Consider the following 20,763-nt stretch of genomic DNA (forward strand, 5'->3'; position numbering starts at 1 on the left):
GAAGCTTGCTAACTACTGAGATGAGGTTGAAGATGGTAGTTACAAAAGCAGGTGATGTCATAGAGCCACCCACGTGCAGCGGTGGAGCAAGCTGATCTGGCGCCTGGGGCGGGGCCATATGCCCGTGGGGCGGGGTGAGCCAGGGCAGGATGCGCCCCGGGGCCTACAGCTGAGGGGGAGGTGGCGGGCGGACCATTTGGGGCAGCGCAGAGCCGGCGGGCGCCCAAGCCACCACGTCAGTCCCAGGAGAGATGCATGGCTCAGGCACACTGCAGGCCCCGTTGTGAGTGCTGCCTGGCATTTTGACACCCCCCTCATTGGTAACACCCGGGGTGGCCTGCCCCCACCACACCTCCCTTCCTCTGCCCCTGCCCACATGACCTGCTTATTGCGCATTCATCACAATTTGCTTGCAGAAAGCTTAAGCAGAGGTGGATTATCTTTGCTTTTTACTAAGCATTCATTCTGATTTGTCTGCAGGGCAGTTATATGACATTTGTCCAGCCTGCATTCTGATCTGATTGCGGGGTTTTTATATGTCCTTCCATTAGTCTGTTGTTCATCCCACACTTTCTAAACTGAAACAAGTCTAATTCCTTTCTTTTAAGTTGGTTTGTTGCACTAGGGTGACATAGCACTTTGGTTCACTTTGCAAAAACTTACATTTCTGGTATCTGCTCATATCCCTCCCACAAAATTGTGACCATCTGGAGGCACCGTCAATCAAAGTGGGAAAATGCTTCTGTGTTTGACTGGAATGTGATCAGAAGTTTGAAGGGCTTCCACACAGGAGATAAAATGGCAATACATCTCTGTTTTATGTCTGTTGCAGTTGAATCTGGTGTTTATTAATATTTATTTAGAGTCATCATTTTGGCAGTGGAATAAATTTGTTGCCTGCACAGTTGATTCTTTGGAGACCATCCATTATGGGGGCGTGGTAATTCACTCTGCACAGCTCTGCCTCACACTACATTTTACATATTTATTCATTATAAAAATGTTCCTTGCCACCATTCTGCCCTCCACGCTACATTTAGACAAAAGTGCAGATGTCAAGTCTTTTAAAATTATATCACCATACTTCCTATTCTTACTTCCAGATGCTTCCATCTGTTCATTGAGGTGCTGCAAGTTCTTTGCTCTCCAATGGAATACAATCATACCTTGGAAGTCGAATGGAAACTGTTCCGGGAGTCCGTTCGACTTCCAAAATCAAGCGCAGCTTCTGATTGGCTGCAGGAAGGTTCTGCAGCCAATCAGAAACCGTGGAAGCCCCAGTGGACGTTTAGCTTCCAAAAATAGTTCACCAACTAGAACAATCACTTCCAGGTTTGCGGCGTTTGGGAGCCAAAACATTCCATGGTACGACTGTACTGACAAATACTTTCTTATCAAAACAAATAATAAATACTTTTTAAAAACTCGACAGAACTCACAGACTGACCTCAATGAACATGGTAGAGCACTTGATATTCCATGATAACTGCGTGATTCAAAACTCTAAAGGACTTATGGAGCCCTCTTTCAAATAGAACCATCCTCATTCATCTCTTTGTTGCACTGTGTTATTACTGGGTGGTAAGAAAGTTGCTGCATAGACATATGTTGTGTCTCTGTGTGACTACACATCAGAGTATTAGATGGCCTGGTGTGGACATTTGCCCTTTAGTCATGTCTGTTTGGACACGTTACAAAATCAATACAGGCTGTTCCTTCCCTCTTTAGATAAGAAAAATATTTTTAAGTGATCTTGTCCTGAAACAGGTTTGTGAGGAAAATTCTAAAAAGGTATATTAAGCAGACAATGAAAGCAATGCACAAAAAGTATACTTAAAGTTGTGTTGGTGACCATTCTATCTCCCCTTCCACCAAATTTAGTTATAGTCCTTATATACTGTATATTTTACTTAATTCTGCTTCTTTGCTGTATAAGTATATTCAGTCTATTCCTCACCTATATGATTGTGCATGTCTCCCCTTATAAATAATGTTTCCCTTCATAAATGTTTTTCTCTGTTTCTCACCATTTTATTTTCTTATGTATCATATTCACCCTTCATCTTGGTTTTTCTCAACATTCATTGTTTTCTTTTTATATTAAATAAAATGCTAAATTTATCCACTGTTCTATACAGTGGTACCTTGGGTTACAGACGCTTCAGGTTACAGATGCTTCAGGTGACAGACTCCACTAACTCAGAAGTAGTACCTCAGGTTAAGAACTTTGCTTCAGGATGAGAACAGAAATTGTGTGGCGGCAGCACGGCAGCAGCGGGAGGCCCCATTAGCTAAAGTGGTACTGTCAGGGAACTGCCATCGGAGCCCAGGGAGGTGGCGAGGCTCCCAGACGCTGGGGAGGGAACCAGCAGGGGGAGAACTTCCGCTGAGGAAGTAGAGGAGGGGGAAGCGTCGGAGGGAAGGCTCAGAGACGCTTCCAACGAGGGCAGCGGAGAGAGCTCAGGACCTCCCATTGGGACGCCCACTCTGTGCAGAAAGCTGTCGTGCAGGGAAGCTAGGCGGAGACTCTCGGTTAAGGAGCTTTTATGTTGGAAGAAATTCAGGAAACGCCCACTGACGGATTCTGCCAGCGATTAAGACAGCCACTAAGTAAGGGCTGTCCGGGCAGGGAAAGTTTTAGCCAACTACTCAGCTTGGAGCGGTGTGGCGCTTACGCACAAGCAACCCCTTATCCCATTACAGCAATCCGTCAGTCCTCAACGTTGTTTGTGTGGAGGAGGCATCATGAGCAAAACAGAAGGAGCCAGCGGTGGAGAGGGAGCCAGGGGAGGACCAACTCTGGAGGAGAGAAACAGAGATTTGGAACAACAGCTGGCTCTACTAGCGGCGCGGCTCGATGAGAGGAGGGCTCAGGATGCACAGGGGAAACCCACCCCCATTGCAAGGAAGGTACCGGGACTGCAATCACAGTCAATCGCAACTGCAATATGCATTTGTCATTTATGGTAGTCATTTGTTACCTCTTCCACTCTCTTGCATAGCATCCTTCCACTCTCTTGCATAGGTTCTAGTCTATGTGGTCAAAACATCATGATGCAATGTTGTTCTGGATATATGAATAGAAAGGGAAAGGTATTGCCAGGTAGAATTTTGGACATATATTCAATATATTGTCACAAGCAGAGCTTATATAGTCCGCTAGGTGATGGCTAATTTAATAGGCCATCAGGCTTCTGTTGTAGGTGCAAAACAGTGGGGGTGAAAGGAACAGTTTGTGATTGTGGTCTGAAAGAGACTAACAGTGCAGTTCTGTATGTGAATTCAAGGAGACTTGCTTCCAGGGAACTGGGTAGGATTGACATTTGCCTAGAAAAAGTTGCTAACATTCTTCCAACTGGCAGAAGAAGCTTTATATGATCACACTTCAGCAAGTTCATGCTTGCTGAACTTATATAAGGGTAAAGGGACGCTTGACCGTTAGGTCCAGTCATGGACGACTCTGGGGTTGCAGCGCTCATCTCGCTTTACTGGCCGAGGGAGCTGGCATACAGTTTCCGGGTCATGTGGCTGGGTCATAACTAAGCCGCTTCTGGCAAACCAGAGCAGCGCACGGAAATGCCGTTTACCTTCCCACCAGAGCGGTACCTTTTTATCTACTTGCACTTTGACGTGCTTTCGAACTGCTAGGTGGGCAGGAGCTGGGACAGAGCAACGGAAGCTCACCCCATCGTGGGGATTCGAACTGCCGACCTTCAGATCGGCAAGCCATAGGCTCAGTGGTTTAACCCACAGCGCCACCCACGTCCCTTGCTGAACTTATATATTTGTAAATAAATAGATATTACTGAACACAATTATAAATCTTGTACAATAGGACTCTGATGAAATTTGACTTTTATGAAGTTGAAACATTTATAGTTGGGAAAAAGGGGACGATGCTCAAGATGACCCAAGATGTTCAAGACAATCCATTAGGATGTTGTAATCAATCCTTCCCATCACCTTGGTTGCTTCAATAGTTGGTTGATTTTTGTTTCAATGTAAGAACTCTACAATGGCAGCAGAACAATTCCAATTAGACGCCCCATTTTCCTCTCATGTTCCCTTTACAATTTATTGTCTTTCCTAACCTGCCACCTGGCCTCTTTTCTTTTTTCTTTTTTTTCTTTTTTTTTGGTCTACCGCTAAATTCTCACCCCATCAAAAACTTACTGTGCTTCACTCCTTGCTCATGCTCATGACCTTTTCGAAGACTTTTTCATCTATTTCATGCCCTTACCAGAGACATGGATGAAATTTAGTCTGTTTCTATTAGTGGGATGAATGGGATTGTTCTTTTGCTGTACCTGATCACCTCCGTATTAGATCAAATAGCTGCATGGTTAACCAGACTGTGTCTTTCTAGTTTCTAACACAGGGATTCTTAACACTTCAAATGCTGATGTGGAATTTGTCTGTGGCTGCCCAAAGTGGCAACACTTAATCTAATACTGGCAGTCTTGCAACTTTTGTATTCCAGACATCACTCGGACATAATTCAAAAGGTGTTTGTATTATGCTTCATTTTTATGTCACTACATTTGATTTCCAACATTTCAATTTCGATTTAGATGTTTATACATCCTTGAGGTCTGCCCTACAGCAGTTTGCTGACAGTTTTAACAGCAACTGCATGCTAGAACTTTTATAATTTCTGTTCTGTGTTTTCATTAGAAATTGTAGTAGAACAATATTTTTGAGAAACCTTCCTAAGAGAATTAATGAAAAAATAAATGGTAGCTTTATGAGAGCAGGGCCATAACATTTATTCTGATGGACAAATAAGCACATGCTGTTGAGATCCTAGGTGAGGGATGAGGAGGATCAAAAATTCAACTAGGCTAGCGATGGCTTTCAAAGGGTTGGAGTAGCAGTGTAAGAAGCCTTATCTTCCAACATGCAGGTAATATCACTTCTGAGTCCTTTTCATATGTTTCCCCTGTCCCTTTTGATTGATGATACAACAATGTACTGTATGAGTCAGGCTCATGTCCCAATTTATTAAACCACTATATATAAAAATATAACATTTGTGAAATGCCTTCAGCGTTGACATTCTCTCTTGATGAGTCTTCAGAAATAATACCATACCATATCACCACAATTTTCAAATGCTAGTAAAATCAACTACAATAAAGCAAATATGCAGACCAATGTGGATATTAGGCGGGGTGAGGCCACTGCCTTAGGCAGTGGAAACTCCCAAGGCAGCACCCCTGTGGATGCCCCACCTCCTCTGCCACTGGCATCAGAGCAGATTTACAGTGAGATCTCAGAAGAACTCCCCCCCTCCCCAAATTGGTGCTAATGCCATTTTTCCGCTATTGGTGGAGCTGGGGCAAGCTGCATAGGTGCTAGGGGCAGCAGCAGGGTGGCACTTCCCATTTTATCTCAAGCGGCAAGATGGGACACATCACTCTTGCTAAAAATTGGGCACATCCAATAAAGCTGAACATTGGAAGATTAATGACACAGAAAAGAAATTTATGGAAGATGAGATTGTCCATGGCCATAAGCCATGCTGGCTATGTTCTCTCTCAACTGCGTGCCTCTGAAAACCCATTCTTGGGAATCACAAGCCAGGATAATGCTGCTGCGCTCAGGTCCAGCTTTGGGGCTTCCCATAGGCATCTGGCCAGGCTCCGTGAGAACAGTATGATGGACTGCATGGGCTATTGACCTGATCCAATAGGCTCTTCTTATGTTCATGTATGTATAATAATTTCCTCATCTCCAGAAATTCTACAGGGAAGGGGAATCTCTGGCCTTCCATATGCTGTTATACAACATCCATCATATATGGTTATGGACCATACTGGCTGGCCCTGATAGGAACAACATGTGGAAGGCCATAGTTTCCTCATTCCTGAACTAGGGGAAGCTGTGGCCTACAGAAACACACACACAGAAAAACCCTTCTGCATTGCATTAAACTTTGTTATTTCTTTGGAGAATGCTGTCAGTAAGATGAGTGGGAGGGGGGGAAGGGTTTTCTTTCTTTCTTTCTTTCTTTCTTTCTTTCTTTCTTTCTTTCTTTCTTTGGGTTTTTTTAAAAAAAGCATGTCCATAGGGAAGGTACTTGTATATAATTTCTCTCCCTTTATAGCAGTGATGTGATTCGTGACTGGTTTTAGCCATTTCTTCTTCCTTTCCTAAAAAAGAACTGAGGGCTGTCTTACTGGCAGGAACTATAATCTTGTTATTGTTAGGTTCTCTCATGCCAGTAGACACCACCTTGACCAGTGAAGTGTTAATCTTCCTTAGGAGCTATTTTTAATATTTGGTGCTATAAGCTAATCTAGGCTTAAAATCAAGCCAGGCTCGATACTAACAAGCCCAGTAGCTTCCGAGTAACTCCAACATGCCATTAGACTCTGGAAGCCTTTTTCTTTAGCTCTTCAAAAACACCATAGATGAAGAAGTCCTCAGAGGGATGGATTTAGTAAAAAAAATATGGGAATCTTTTTAAAGTCTTGTCATTTCAGAGACTCTGTATTGAACAAGATATTTTCAATTTCAGGATTTGCCATCCTTCTCATCTAGATTATTTTTACTAGCTGACTGATCACTGCAAGTACATTCCTAATAATTCAGTATGCCTCCCCCAGCTTTTCTTAATGCTAATGATAAAATGAGTCACAGATTTTTCCCCTCCACTGCATCATGTTTTCAGTGTATAGCTCCATAAAGCAGTCCACTGGTTTAGCATTTAATTTCTTATATACATACCTATGTAGGCTATCAAAAAAAATTAAAGAAATAGTGTACACTTCTGAGAAGTCATTTTAAGACTGTTGTCACTGTCATCTCACTATGTATTTATGAGCCTCAAACGTGTGTATATATCTCAGTTTATTTATATCTATGGACACGGGTGGTGTTGTGGTCTAAACCACAGAGCCTAGAGCTTGCTGATCAGAAGGTCAGTGGTTCGAATCCCCGTGACAGGGTGAGCTCCTGTTGCTCGGTCCCTGCTCCTGCCCACGGAGCAGTTCGAAAGCATGTCAAAGTACAAGTAGATAAATAGGTACCGTTCTGGCGGGAAGGTAAACAGTGTTTCCATGCGCTGCTCTGGTTCGCCAGAAGCAGCTTAGTCATGCTGGCCACATGACCTGGAAGCTGTTTGCGGGAAAACGCTGGCTCCCTCGGCCTATAGAGCGAGATGAGTGCCGCAACCCCAGAGTCATCCGCGACTGTACCTAACGGTCAGGGTACCTTTATGTCTTCATTCTATACAACACTAATTTGCCCTGGTACTTGTCATCAAGCAACATTTTAGAAAATGTTTAAGTATGAAAACATATTGTAAACTACCACTGTGATTAATTACCTGAAAATTTATAGCACAAACCATAATGCTTTCAGCTCCAAATTTATCATTGCATCCATTTTTCTGTCCACTTGTGTATTGTTGCTATAAGTGCTCATGCAGAATGAAATTAAAACAAACAGCATGGAAGCTGTTTTGGACTCAGCATGGAAACATACAATATGCCTAAAAATGATATGCATATCTCCAATGAAAACAAAGCATATAAAGAAATAGCAGAATTAATTAAGAATGAAAACAACATTTTGATAAATCAGGTCCAGGAGAAAGACTGAAATCATCAGACTTCAGATGTTATGAATCATACTTTTAAAAATAGGAAATAGGAAAGTGGGTGATATTCAAAAATACCATGAGTCCTAAGTTGGCATGTAGTGGTGGAAGACCAAATGGAATTGATTTTTTGTATAAAAGTATGATTAGGATGTCTTGTAAAATTAAAGCAGCAGTTCCTATTGCTCCTCAAGTTATGGAGAATATGCGGCATTCTAGCTATATGCTCTGGAAAGACATTTAAAACATTCATGCAGATGTAAACATATATACAAGAGTCAAGTAGATCAAGCACTTACAGCAATCTATAATTAATATTCAATTTATTCGTTTCTGCCAAACCCAAAGCACACATGGCGGGCACATCTGTTTTCACTGTGTGAGTGACACTCTGACTTTTAAAAGTTGCTTTAGGTCAGACTGATAACTCATGTAGCCCAGTGCCTGGTGTTTGATAGTGGCCTTTACAGAATGCTTTGAAGGATAAATCCAGAAAACAGCAGGGTAATTACAAAGTGTTCCCCAGGCTCTGTTTACTATTAATGTCAATGAGGGGTTTAGCAGTAGTCTTTCTAAGAGCTGGCATCAGTTGGCCAGCAGCTAGCAATCATAACTGGCTCACCACTTTTATACTCGACAACCTTTTTCACAGCCAAACTCTAGTTTTTAATTAGATTCCACAGAATTTGATCATTTTACTCAATACAGGATATTCTATTTAAATATATATTTTAATTACTATTGGCTAAAGACCAAAAGACAACTGTGAAGTATCTGCTCTGAGTTTTGAAATGGTTCAGAAAAGGAAGTATGGCAAATCAAACAAATGATTACAAATCCACCCAAAGTTGCCACTGATACCAAACCAGGAGTGAGTTTCATTGTTACTGGACTTAAGTGACTGGACTCAGTTCTCTATCCCACCCAGAATATTAATGGACTTTACAACTTCCATTATTCCCAACCATTGGCCATGCTGGCTGAGGCTGTACCTGGGCTGCCCCACAAAAACTGAATCTCCAATGCAACACCAAACCATTCTAATCCCTTCTATAACACAGGGTATCCTTAAAATTATTGTTGTTGTTGTTTAGTCATTTAGTTGTGTCCAACTCTTTGTGACCCCATGGACCAGAGCACGCCAGGTACTCCTGTCTTCCACTGCCTCCCACAGTTTGGTCAGACTCATGTTTGTACCTTCGAGAACACTGTCCAACCATCTCGTCCTCTGTCGTCCCCTTCTCCTTGTGCCCTCAATCTTTCCCAACATCAGGGTCTTTTCCAGGGGGGTCTTCTCTTCTTATGAGGTGGCCAAAGTACTGGAGCCTCAGCTTCAGGATCTGTCCTTCCAGTGAGCACTCAGGGCTAATTTCCTTAAGAATGGATGCGTTTGATCTTCTTGCAGTCCATGGGACTCTCAAGAGTCTCCTCCAGCACCATAATTCAAAAGCATCAATTCTTCGGCAATCAGCCTTCTTTATGGTCCAGCTCTCACTTCCATACATCACTACTGGGGAAAAAATTATTATTAAAGGGTTTAATTCTCCTTCTTTGGGGCTGTAAAAACTTTACTGAACAACTTGACTACACACATATTATAAAAATGGGAACCAGAGCTTTTTATGTTCCTCCGAGCATGGTGCTGATAATGCCAAAGTTGCAGGTTCATTCCCCATAAGGGTATTCCTGAATATTCCTGCATTGCGGGGGGTTGGACAAGATGATCCTCAGAGTCCGTTCATATTCTATGATTCTATCGGAACCACACCGTCCTCTTACCCCCCACAACTGCAAGCTGTTCTGAAGATTCAAGAGGCCCTCTAGAACAATGTGGCATGGGAAACAGCAGTGGAACAAGGAAATTGGAAGAATTCACTGCAGCTGCTTTGCATGAGTAGAAATGCCTTTTTGTTCACGCAAGACACTTTTGGATCTAAGCCAGAGACCTAAATCTGAGGTTTGGTGCTCATTTATTCACATGAAGATTCTCATCAGGAGGATTTTCAGAGTATAAAGTGGTGCTGTGACAGTATTCTGATCATATTCACAGTTAACCACTCTTTGAAAAATTTCCGCTTCACAGTAACTCTATTGTCATGGTAATGGACTGGAGAAGGGCCAATAAACTGAAACTCAATCCAGATAAGAGCGAGGTGCCTTTAGCAGATGGTTCTGACTGGATGGGTGATTCTCCATGGGGCTGCACTCCACCTGAAGTGGAAGAGTTTCTCCTAGATCTGCTACTGTAACTGGAGACACATGTGCCCTTGGTGGCACAGAGTGCCTTCTGCCAGCTTTTAGCTGGAGACAGCCAGTTACACCCCTATCTGGGCAGGGATTACCTGGTTTGATTTATGCTCTGATAAACTCCAGGATAGATTGCTGCAATGCAATAAATGTGGGGCTGCCTTTGAAAACAGTTTGGAAACAGCAGCAAGCACAGAATGAAGAGCCTAATTCTAGCCTGACTGCACTGGCTGGTCAAAACAGACTGCTAGTTTTAACTTATAAAACCTTACATAGCTCAAGACCCACATGATGTAAATCTCCCCCAACATGCTTACCCTGTGTTTCTGCTCAGAGAACTGTGGAGGGTAGTAACAAGGGATAAGGCCTTTTGGTTGTGACTTGCTGCTTACATAATAGCTTCTTCAGCAAGAGCCTCTTGGCACCACCGTCCAACTGGCTATATTATCTATCTATCTATCTATCTATCTATCTATCTATCTATCATCTATCATCTAGCTATCTATCATCTATCTGTTAGGCATTTGCTAACTTGTTAGCATGTGAGTGATTTCTGCTATCACTGGGGTGTTTACACTTTTTTGCACTGTTTAAAAATCAAACTGTTGTTCAGGGTTATGTTTTATTTTTTTCCTATATTTTAAACATGGTTATAAGTCACCTTTAGACTGTTCTTTACAAAGAAGTGTAATAAATTCAAATACTGCTGTTGCTACTATTAAAAGTAATAATGTGTGTGTTTGTGTGTGTGATTTGTCTTTAGGTGTTTTCTTTTGAGATGCCTGTGAGATTGCTTTTTGTAGTAAAATGTTCACTCAACACAACTAGGGAATCCAACTTTACTTAACTTCCAGTGGCATCCTAAAGAAAAAAAGAAGTTTATAAAACAATGCATGTGTTAAAGGTATTTATTTTACACAAGTATGAAACATGTCTTAGGTATTACAATCTCACTTATTTTTGAATGCATGAAAGCAGTTAAAGCAGAAATTAAAATCTCTCTCAAAATGTACAGATATACCATCAGTTCTGATAATGTTGCGCTAATTCCTTCATGAAACTAAAATAACTGTGTGTGAATGTTTCCTTCTTGGAAATGGGCCATGTCTTCTTGTTTACTGTTCTTCTAAAATCAAATTCTGCCTCAAAAATATGTACCACCAGCTGATTTTGTAATTAACTAGCACTAGAGGCCATTTTCAAGGGCAGTAATAGTAAAACGCTAAATAAATTGCCATGGTTTGGAAACGAGATTGCGAAAGAAATGAAGAAAATATAACTGCAATAATGTAATGCTGGAGAATATTTTTATAACCTCCAGAGAGCTGTGGCTCTTTTTAGGAGTGACAGTAAAAGTCAAGGTTCCTTAAAATTAGTTGGGGTGGGGGGGTTTACTGTGAGTGAAGAGAAATCTGCAGAGGTCAGTAATCTGAATGATGCTAACACAGAAACAGATTGTTTCATGATTACACAAGAAACAGTTTGGATATGATTGTCAATATTCCCTCAAGGAACTGGTAATGATGTGAACATCACCTTCATAGGTTCTATCTATATAATTCAGAGAACTTATTAGTTTCATCCTAGTGATTCCAAGATGCCAGCCAAAGACAAAAGGGGCCTGCTCATGAAAATATAACAAAAGCACATGGACATTTAGCTATTATTCTGTGCAGTTCCTGAACACCTGAAGCCAATGTGGCATGATGGTTAAAGTGTTGGACTAAGGCTTGGTAGACCAGAATTCAAATCCCCACTTGACATGAAGCTCACTGTGTGACCTTGTTCCAGTCAATTAGGTGAGTCACAATAAACTACAACTGTGTTAGTGGACTTCTTAGGTATTAATACAGACTACTTGCACTGAATCATAGGTGGAGTTTCTTGTGGTCTTCAGCAGGTAGAATGGTGTAATGATTAAAATTCATACTGTGCTTAAAAAGATCTGGGCTCCAATATTCTCTCTGCCATGTAACACAGACAGTGATCTTGGGCCAGTCTTTCTCTCTCAACATAACATAGCTAAGTGGTTTGTTGTGAGAATAAAATGAGGTGGGGGGTGATGACACCAGGTACCGCTTGAAGAAGAGTGGTACTAATGTGTAATATATAAACAAAGTCCCTTACTTTATTGGTGAAACAATGAGACAGGCAGTGTCAAGATTTCTCATGACATAAATTCTTCATATCGTTTTATTCAATGTGTTTTATGTTCTTGAAAATGATATGCTAGAGGACAGCATGGCTATCATTTAATGACATCATGTGAATTTCAAATTAACTTTCACATTTATATAGTATGGAATATTCCAACTATCTAATGAATGAATATTTGTTGCAAGATCAGGGAAATAAGATCCTCATATTAGCACACAATCTTTGTTGTCGTTCCTTCCCTGAGTCTTGCCCTTCGTTCAAATACCTCCCTTCAAAACAGGCTCAAACAGAGAACAAATAGATTGAGATTACAGGATCATGACCTTCAGCATGCTTTTATAAAGTCAGGGGATTGAGAAGGAAATATCCCTAACAATTCCTACCCTGAGAAGGACAGTATTATTAACTAAGACTATATTTACATTTTAATCATCAGTCATTTATCAGGCTAATAAATTATTCAAAAGCTGACCATATGTGTAAAGTTAGATAATGAGTTCAGTCTAATAATTGTATCCACTGCAGCCTCCTAGATCAGGGATGGGTACCTAGTCTACAGACCATAACCTGCTTCTCCAATCATTTCCCCCCAGCTCCCTTTCTTCTACAGTGTTGCACTAGAATGCTGTCACCCACAGCTGTTCTTCTAAGGCTAAGCAAAATTTAGAGTGAATCTCACTCAAGAAATGAAGCCAGCTCAGCCAAAATAATAATCTCTGCAGGAGCCCCTCTTGCCCCACTGCCGCTGCCTCTTCCTTTGCTGGCATCAACAACTATTTCTCACAAGATCTGGCTGAAAATTGGCACTTATGCTGGTTCTGCTTCTCCACTGGTGGTGGAGGTGGTGGGGTGGGTGGCTGGTACAGCATGGCAGCAGTTGTGGCAGAATGGGGTGGTACTTCTTGTTTCAACTCAAGCAGTGAAATGGGGCTCACTGCCCCGATCTTTCTTCTTTGTCTGCTGATAAGCACTAGGGCTGTGCATGAAGCCTACAATCCAATTTGTGGCTCCAATTTTTAAATCTGGATCACGCCTGTTATGGTTCGGATTGCTCTGGGCACGGTCTGATCTGAATATGGATTTTACGAATCTCCAGAAATTCAATTATCTGTGAAATGAAGATGCTCATAACTTTCTTATTTTAGACATAAAGACATAGTAGCTACCACAGAGGGGGCCATAGAGGGGGTTAACTCTGCCAAATTGCAGATGGGTAGTTTTCCTCTCTTTTTTGCATTTACTTTTTTATAATAAAAAAGATTAAGAGTGCTCAGTCAGGCCAGTTTTAATGCATTATCATCATGAACTCATAAGGTTGTGGTTAAATAATATGCCCCTAAGGTTTGGGTATGATATTATTAAAAATGTGTAATTCTGCTAGGCTTAGAAACACAAGCTGGCCCCATCTTATAATTTGTTGTTAGCAAATGGCAAGCATCCACATCAATTCGAAGATTTATATAGATAGCGATAGCGATAGCGATAGCGATAGCTATCGCTATCGCTATCGCTATCGCTATTGCTATAGATATAGAGATATAGAGATATAGAGATATAGAGATATAGAGATAGAGATATAGATATAGATATAGATATAGATATAGATATAGATATAGATATAGATATAGATATAGATATAGATATAGATATAGATATAGATATAGATATAGATATAGATGATATATAGATAACAACTTTCTTTTTTAAAAAAGGATTGGACTGGGATTGGTTGGGAAAGGATAGAAAGCAAACACAAGCTGAACAAATGCCACCCAACTCCAACAAACACTTTCTATGGGTCAGAACATGGAGAATGTGAGGTGAATGGAGAATGTGGGGTGTACACTTCCTCCACCTCCCCTCTTTTACTTCTCCCCACTACTGCAACTTTTTGGTGACACCATGTCTGGATTTCTGGGGCTGCTTAGAGCTACAATCTGCACAAATCTCTATGAATTGAATTGAGACAAGCTTATCCACCCTGCAATGATAAATAGTTGCTTCAAGCCAATCTAGACAGATACAAATCAGCCTGAACTGACTTGATTCAATTCATGATTGAACCAAATCTGATGCACAGCCCTATTGTGCACCTCCTTATTTGAAATGTCAGATTGTTACAGGGGCCCCTGTAACTTACACTGGGCAGTCTATCCTTTCCTAACAGAAGGGGCTTCCACAACCTAAGAAGGGAACTGTGCATTCCTCTTTGGACATTGATTTTCTGTGTTACAATCAGCATGCAAAGGGGGAGAGTGTGGACAGATAAGTTGCTGTCTTTGTTGCTCTCCATTAGTTGTGTGGGGGGGGGCATCTTCAGTGAAGAGCCTGTGTTACTTGATATAGGCTTGTCTGCAAGATGTAGAACCCTAGAAAACCAGGATGGCCGCAGGAAGGCAGCAGGAAGACATCTCTGCTGTCTCCTTTTGTATGTTGATTAAACCCTGAAGACGGATGCCTCAAGAGTGCTCCTCTTAAATTCATCTTGGCCCAGCCATTTTGGTTAGAGACCCTAGAAAAACTATTACAGGTGAATATAAGAAGCTCCCTTATACTGAATCAGACCATTAGGCCCTCTAACTCATGATTGTTGGGCAGTGGATCCCTCAGACTTCAGGCAGCAGTCTCTCCCAGCCCTTCCTGGAGATATTGGAGATTGAATCCAGGATTTTTTGCATTCACAGCAGATGCTCTACCACTGAAGTACTGAAGTGGTAGATCCCTTCTGACATGGAGTGATGAGCCCATAGGGAAGGGGAACATGCTCTGGACTTTGAGCAGCTTGACTGAAGAGAACCTGCATCCCAGTTGGCAGTTACTGCCCTAGGCAACATGGGTATTCTTATTTTTATTTTTTAAAACTGTGATGAGTTTTCTACCCGGTATTCTATCCTGATACTTTAGCATCACATAAAAAAGAACTAAATTACAGGAATAATTATGGAACTTGACAAAAATGTACACCACTGCAATACTCAGAATAAGCATTTCTCCTAGGAGCTATTCTCTACCTACGCTTCACCAATTATGGATGAGTCACACTCCATGGTATATGTGAGGAAAAGAATTCAAGGCATGCATTAAAGAAAAATAACAAAATGTTTAGCTGACCCATATGTACAAAATTATAATGTGGCCCTATTATCAAGTGTGTTAAAGATCCTTTCAAATGCCACATATGGACAAAAACCTGTCACTGACAGAGGTAGAAGCACTTATTTACTCTGCAGTGAAAAGACCATGTGCATCCCATTAGAGGATAGGGTGTGTGTGTGTTGGAATCTCTCCCAATTATAGGAGTCTATAAAAATTGTTGTCCTGACTTTAGCTCTGTAGCCAGGTGAGGCAAATGGGTTCCCCTCGCCCAAGCTGTGCTTCACCCTCCCCGTATGGATTTTTTTTTTGGGGGGGGATTATATTTTTAATGTATGCAAAACATACAATGATAGCTTCCATTTAAAGAATGACAGAATGTTTCAAGAACAGGAGCAAATGTAAGAATAAGGCAGAGCAAATGCAAAACAAAAGCCTCATCTGGAAGAGCCCCCAAAATCTGCTCACTCAGTAATTTTCCTGACTAGAGGGGATTTTTATTATTATTACAAGCACCCTGTAATTACTTAAGTGATTCTTGGGGTGGGGGTGTAAACAGCCCGCATGTTATCATGATCCTTGATGAATTCACTATTTGAACTTCGTATTATGGACTGAAGCTGGGCTCCACTTTTCCTCTCCACTTTCTCTGAGCCTGCCAATCCAACTCTAGTGTCAAGAGTTCATGCGGTTCATGGCAATCATGTTATTTCCCCATTTCGGACAGCCTTATCAGTGAATATTGCATTGCATTGTTAAGTTTGCTTTTTAATAGCAGTTCTTTATGTATCTGTTCATGTTGACATAGTAAGCTGAACAGACTAAAGATGTTTCTGGACAGCTCTGTCGATTACACTGCCAAGATTTCTTCTTCCAATGTCTTGTAGCTGACATTGAATGGGCAGATGTGCTTAAACCTACAGACCCACCACCACGACCATGAGAAGCAAATGAATGATCATGCGGAGGAACTGACGTTGTGCAACATGTTTTACTTTGATGCAATGGCAAGCACAGCATATGCAAAACATGAATGAAGAAATAACACTTAAAACTCTGGAACAAATATGAACACAGGAATTGGAGAGAACAGATCAAATAAAAATATAGTAGGAAGGCCTTTGATTCTCACATTCATTAGTCTACCTCCTAGACTCTAGAGCACTGAAAACGGCATTTCTGCTTCTTTGTACTATTTGATGTTTGGTGTGTGTAGCCTAAGTTTTGAATTCTCAATTACACCGATTATCAATTAATGCTTTCCACAATCATTCCAAGCCTGCTAAGTGCTTTCCACAACCTGAGTTATGCCCCCAAACTACCTTGTTATGTAATTGGAATTCTTCCTATGGATAAGAAGCCACCCAAAGGTTGCTATTTTGCAAACTCAATGAATTCACAGCAAGCTATGAAAATGACTCAAGGTCCTGACTCTCAATCCCCTGCTATAAACATGAGACAAGGCTGCTTTTCATTTAGTCATTTATATGTAAATTTGTTAGTGAGCCATCTATCTCAATGACAGAAAAAAGTGTATCTTGATAATTATCTTTTTGTTAAGCACATGATAATGAACAATAATTGTAAAATTAAACATCCCTGATGGCAGTTGAAATCATTACATTTGGTGTCATTTTGTACAAAAATGCAATAATACCACAAAGCAATATTCTCTTTGCAGAAAGCTACATAAATATGAACTTACTATGTATAAAGCAGATGAAGTCATATTAGTCAAACTGTATTGGTCAAATAAATAGAGGACATAATTTGGTGTCATTGAGTATATTGCATTGACAGCATAGTGTGCTTTTGAAATAATAGCTCATTTTCAAAAGTTTAAAGATGACTTCTAATAGATTGGGTGCTCCAAAATCCTCTGATTCTCTATTTAGATTCCACAAAATGTTATCATTTTATAGAAGTCTGGAGCTACCTAAGAGGAAATTTAACCATAAAAAGAGTTCTACTTAATAATAAAAAAGACTTCAAGCCCACATGGGGAGATGATTTTATCAACAGAGATTTCATAAATTGTCTGGGAAAAAGAGAGATTTCCCAAGAGTAGATGTTTGAATTTTGACTACTAGAACAAAACACATCATAAGGAAATGCATCTTCAGTGTGAAACAAACACAGTGAAAAGTAAAGGAATAAAGAACTAAATAGTGCCCAGTTATTCAATTTACTCTCAGAAAAGAAAATTGGAATAAAAGTGTATACTCCATTTGTATATTGAAGGTGCTGCTCAATATAACATATTGATTTGGACCGGGTCTGTCTCCTGGATTCATTCAAACATTTTTGCAAACATCTGATTCCTCAAGTTGGCAAAACTTTCTAAAACTACCGTATTTTTCGCTCTATAAGATGCACCAGACCACAAGACGCACCTAGTTTTTGGAGGAGGAAAACAAGAAAAAAATATTCTGAATCTCAGAAGCCAGAACAAGAAGAGGGATCGCTGCGCAGCGAAAGCAGTGATCCCTCTTGCTGCTCTGGCTTCTGGGATAGCTGCGCAGCCTGCATTCGCTCCATAAGACGCACAAACATTTCCCCTTACTTTTTAGGAGGGGAAAAGTGAGTCTTATAGAGCAAAAAATAGGGTAGGTTGTGGTGAGGGGGAAGCTGTATTGAAAGAAAGATTTTAAAATCTCGTAAGATTAATAATGGAGGTTGAAGCGCTGAATTCAATAAGTTTGGTTGCCAGGCAGAGTAGTTCACAACATAGGATCTGCATCTAATACGATAGTATCAGGCATGGCCAGACTTGGCCCTCCAGCTGTTTTGGGACTACAACTTCCATCATCCCTAGCTAACAGGACCAGTCAGGGATGGTGGGAATTGTAGTCCCAAAACAGCTGGAGGGCCAAGTTTGGCTATGCCTGCGATAGTCAATGTACTACTCCTTAGCTGTCTTCTGAATTGCCTCTTCCTCATATTGGGGCTACCCTTGAGACTGACCCAGAAACTCCAGCGGGTGCAGAATGCCGCGGCGAGACTCCTTATGGGGTCTTCCCTGTGAGATCACATTCACCCGGTACTATACCAGCTGCACTGGCTCCCGGTGGAGTACAGGATCAGGTTTAAGGTGCTGGTTTTAACCTTTAAAGCCCTATACGGCCTAGGACCCTCGTACCTACGGGACCACCTCTCCTGGTATGTCCCACAGAGGAACTTACGGTCTGCAAATAAAAACATCTTGAAGATCCCAGGCCACAGAGAGGTTAGGCTGGCCTCAACTAGAGCCAGGGCCTTTTCGGCTGCGGCTCCAACCTGGTGGAACGCTCTGTCACAAGAGACCAGGGCCCTGCGGGACTTGACATCTTTCTGCAGGGCCTGCAAAACAGAGCTGTTCCACCAGGCCTTTGGTCAGGGCGCAGCCTGACCCCCCTCCTCTGGCAATCTGCACAGAATTTTGCTTATTGGTTGCCATAAATTTGATTTTAATTAATTTTTATAATGAAATGTTTTTAGAATCGTTGGATTATTTTGATTGTTGTTAGCCGCCCTGAGCCCAGCTTCAGCTGGGGAGGGCGGGATATAAATAAAATTTTTTATTATTATTATTATTATTATTATTATTATTATTATTATTATTCATTGGTAGAGTAATGCAATAATTCCAGAGGAACTTTTTCTCTCTGTCCCTGTCTTTATTCTTACTGGATTTTGACATCAATACTTGAAAGAGTTTTGACATTGGCTTTCTCAGGAGCCGGCTCTTCCTGAGTAGGATAGAGTTTACCATCCATAGTGCACGTAAGCATTTGGCAAATACCGTTGTCTTATAGAAAGATTTCCTGTCAATGCTTTTTAGACTCTCAGTGATGCAAGGCAAGTCCATAGCCTAGCAGCTAACAGGACATGGTCTGCTCACACAATCCATGGTGGTCATCTGCATGCAATTCTATGGTGAGCCTGTCCTTCAGACTGACACTTCCCTATTGGGCTACCATCCACACAACAGAAGCATATTCTAATCACCTGTCTGCCTGGTCATCATAGGACAGCCTGTCGCTACTAATGTATTTTAAGAATTTATTGTTGTTGGTCTTGATGTTTTTACCAATGTGCTCCTCAAATTCTTTTTTAGTATCACTTACTGTCTACTTGTACTTTCTTTTTACCATTTTTTTTTCTTTTTCACTAAAGGTTGTGTTGGGAGACATGCTGGTGTTTACATATCTGAAGGGCTGTCCTGCAGAAGATGGAGCAGACATGTTTTCTCTTGTCCCACAGGTTTAGACAAGGACCTATGGGTGGAAACTTGCTGGAGGTATTTAGCAGAGGATGGGCAAGCATCTGTCAGAGATGATGTAGATGATTAAACCAAATGATCTTCTAGGACCCTTCTAGCTCTGTAATGGGCAGATGAGGTTTGAAAGTGCAATGTGTAAGTGACTAGGACCAATTCAGATTTTATATATATATCAGGGCAGATGTCAAGACCAGGTCAGGAAGAACTCACATAGTATCAGCGAAGTTAACTCTCTTTGTTCAAAAAAACAAAACAGCTCAGCAACTTTTCCTGGTAGATCTTGCCCCAGTGAGACAGTTGCAAAAACTGAAGGTCCTCACCTTCCCACAGCTCTCTAAGTCTCCTCTTCCCTAAGTCCTTCCCAAGCAATCTGTGACTTTTTATTCTTGTCTGTCTTTGCTGCACCCTCTTCATACCTCTTCTGGTTCTGGGAGACCAGGGGCAAGGGGAAATGCTTGCAGCAGCAGCAGGAGACCTCCCTGGCTTCTTCAGCAGCCTGCCTTGCCTCTGCCTCTTGTCCCCACTAGTCTCCAGCCTCCACTTCTGCCTCTGATTCTGGACTGCTCTCTGCCACAGACTCTTCTTGCTCACTAAACCCTTCAGCTTCTAATGCCTCCTCCTCCCAGTCTGATCTCTCTTCTCCCTCTGACCACTCATCATCATCCCACTACCAGTCCATTAGTTCTGAGCCTTCTTTCCAGCTGGTGCCTCCCACCACACTTTTGCATCCAGCCAGTCCATGACAATGTATTCCTAATGGGTGAGGTTATAGCAGAAGATATAGAGGAACTATGGGTGGTATTCAACTTTGCATTGAAATTAATTAATATGACTAAGTAGGTCCATTAATTTCAATGAGTCTACTACTCAGAGTAAAATGTAGTTGAATACAAGTTGAATACAAGATTCAGGCCGTCAGTAAGACACCATTTGCGTAGTGGGAAATGCTGACTTTGCCTCTGCTTATTCTGTAATATGTGAATGGTGGCAATTCTGTGGCAAAGAAACAAAACTGTCACAAGAGTACAGTCCTTGATCGCCCAAGTAAAGCCAAACATTTAATGCCCCTTTGCTTCCCGTTGTTGAAGAAAGATAGAGTAATGCAAAATGAAATCCCCCGTATAGATATTCTTGGTATGGATTATTAAAGTTTGACTTATTAGAGGATACACGTTAAGAAGAAAGGGAATTGCCTGGCTTGTTAACATGGAACTAGAAGAGTGTTATTGTGGACAAGGGGATAGAGGGAAATAAAAATGATGTAGTGATTCATAGTTCTTGCAGCAGGGAAGAGAGCGAGAAGAAAATAATTTATATAAGCAATTCTAGCTGCTTCAGAATCACTGAAATTAGAATTGCTTCCTTTCTCATTTTTCTGTATATTAATGCCCACCAATCTTCA

Source organism: Podarcis erhardii, assembly GCF_964252035.2.
Source record: "Podarcis erhardii genome assembly, chromosome: 4".
Taxonomy (NCBI): Eukaryota; Metazoa; Chordata; class Lepidosauria; order Squamata; family Lacertidae; genus Podarcis; species Podarcis erhardii.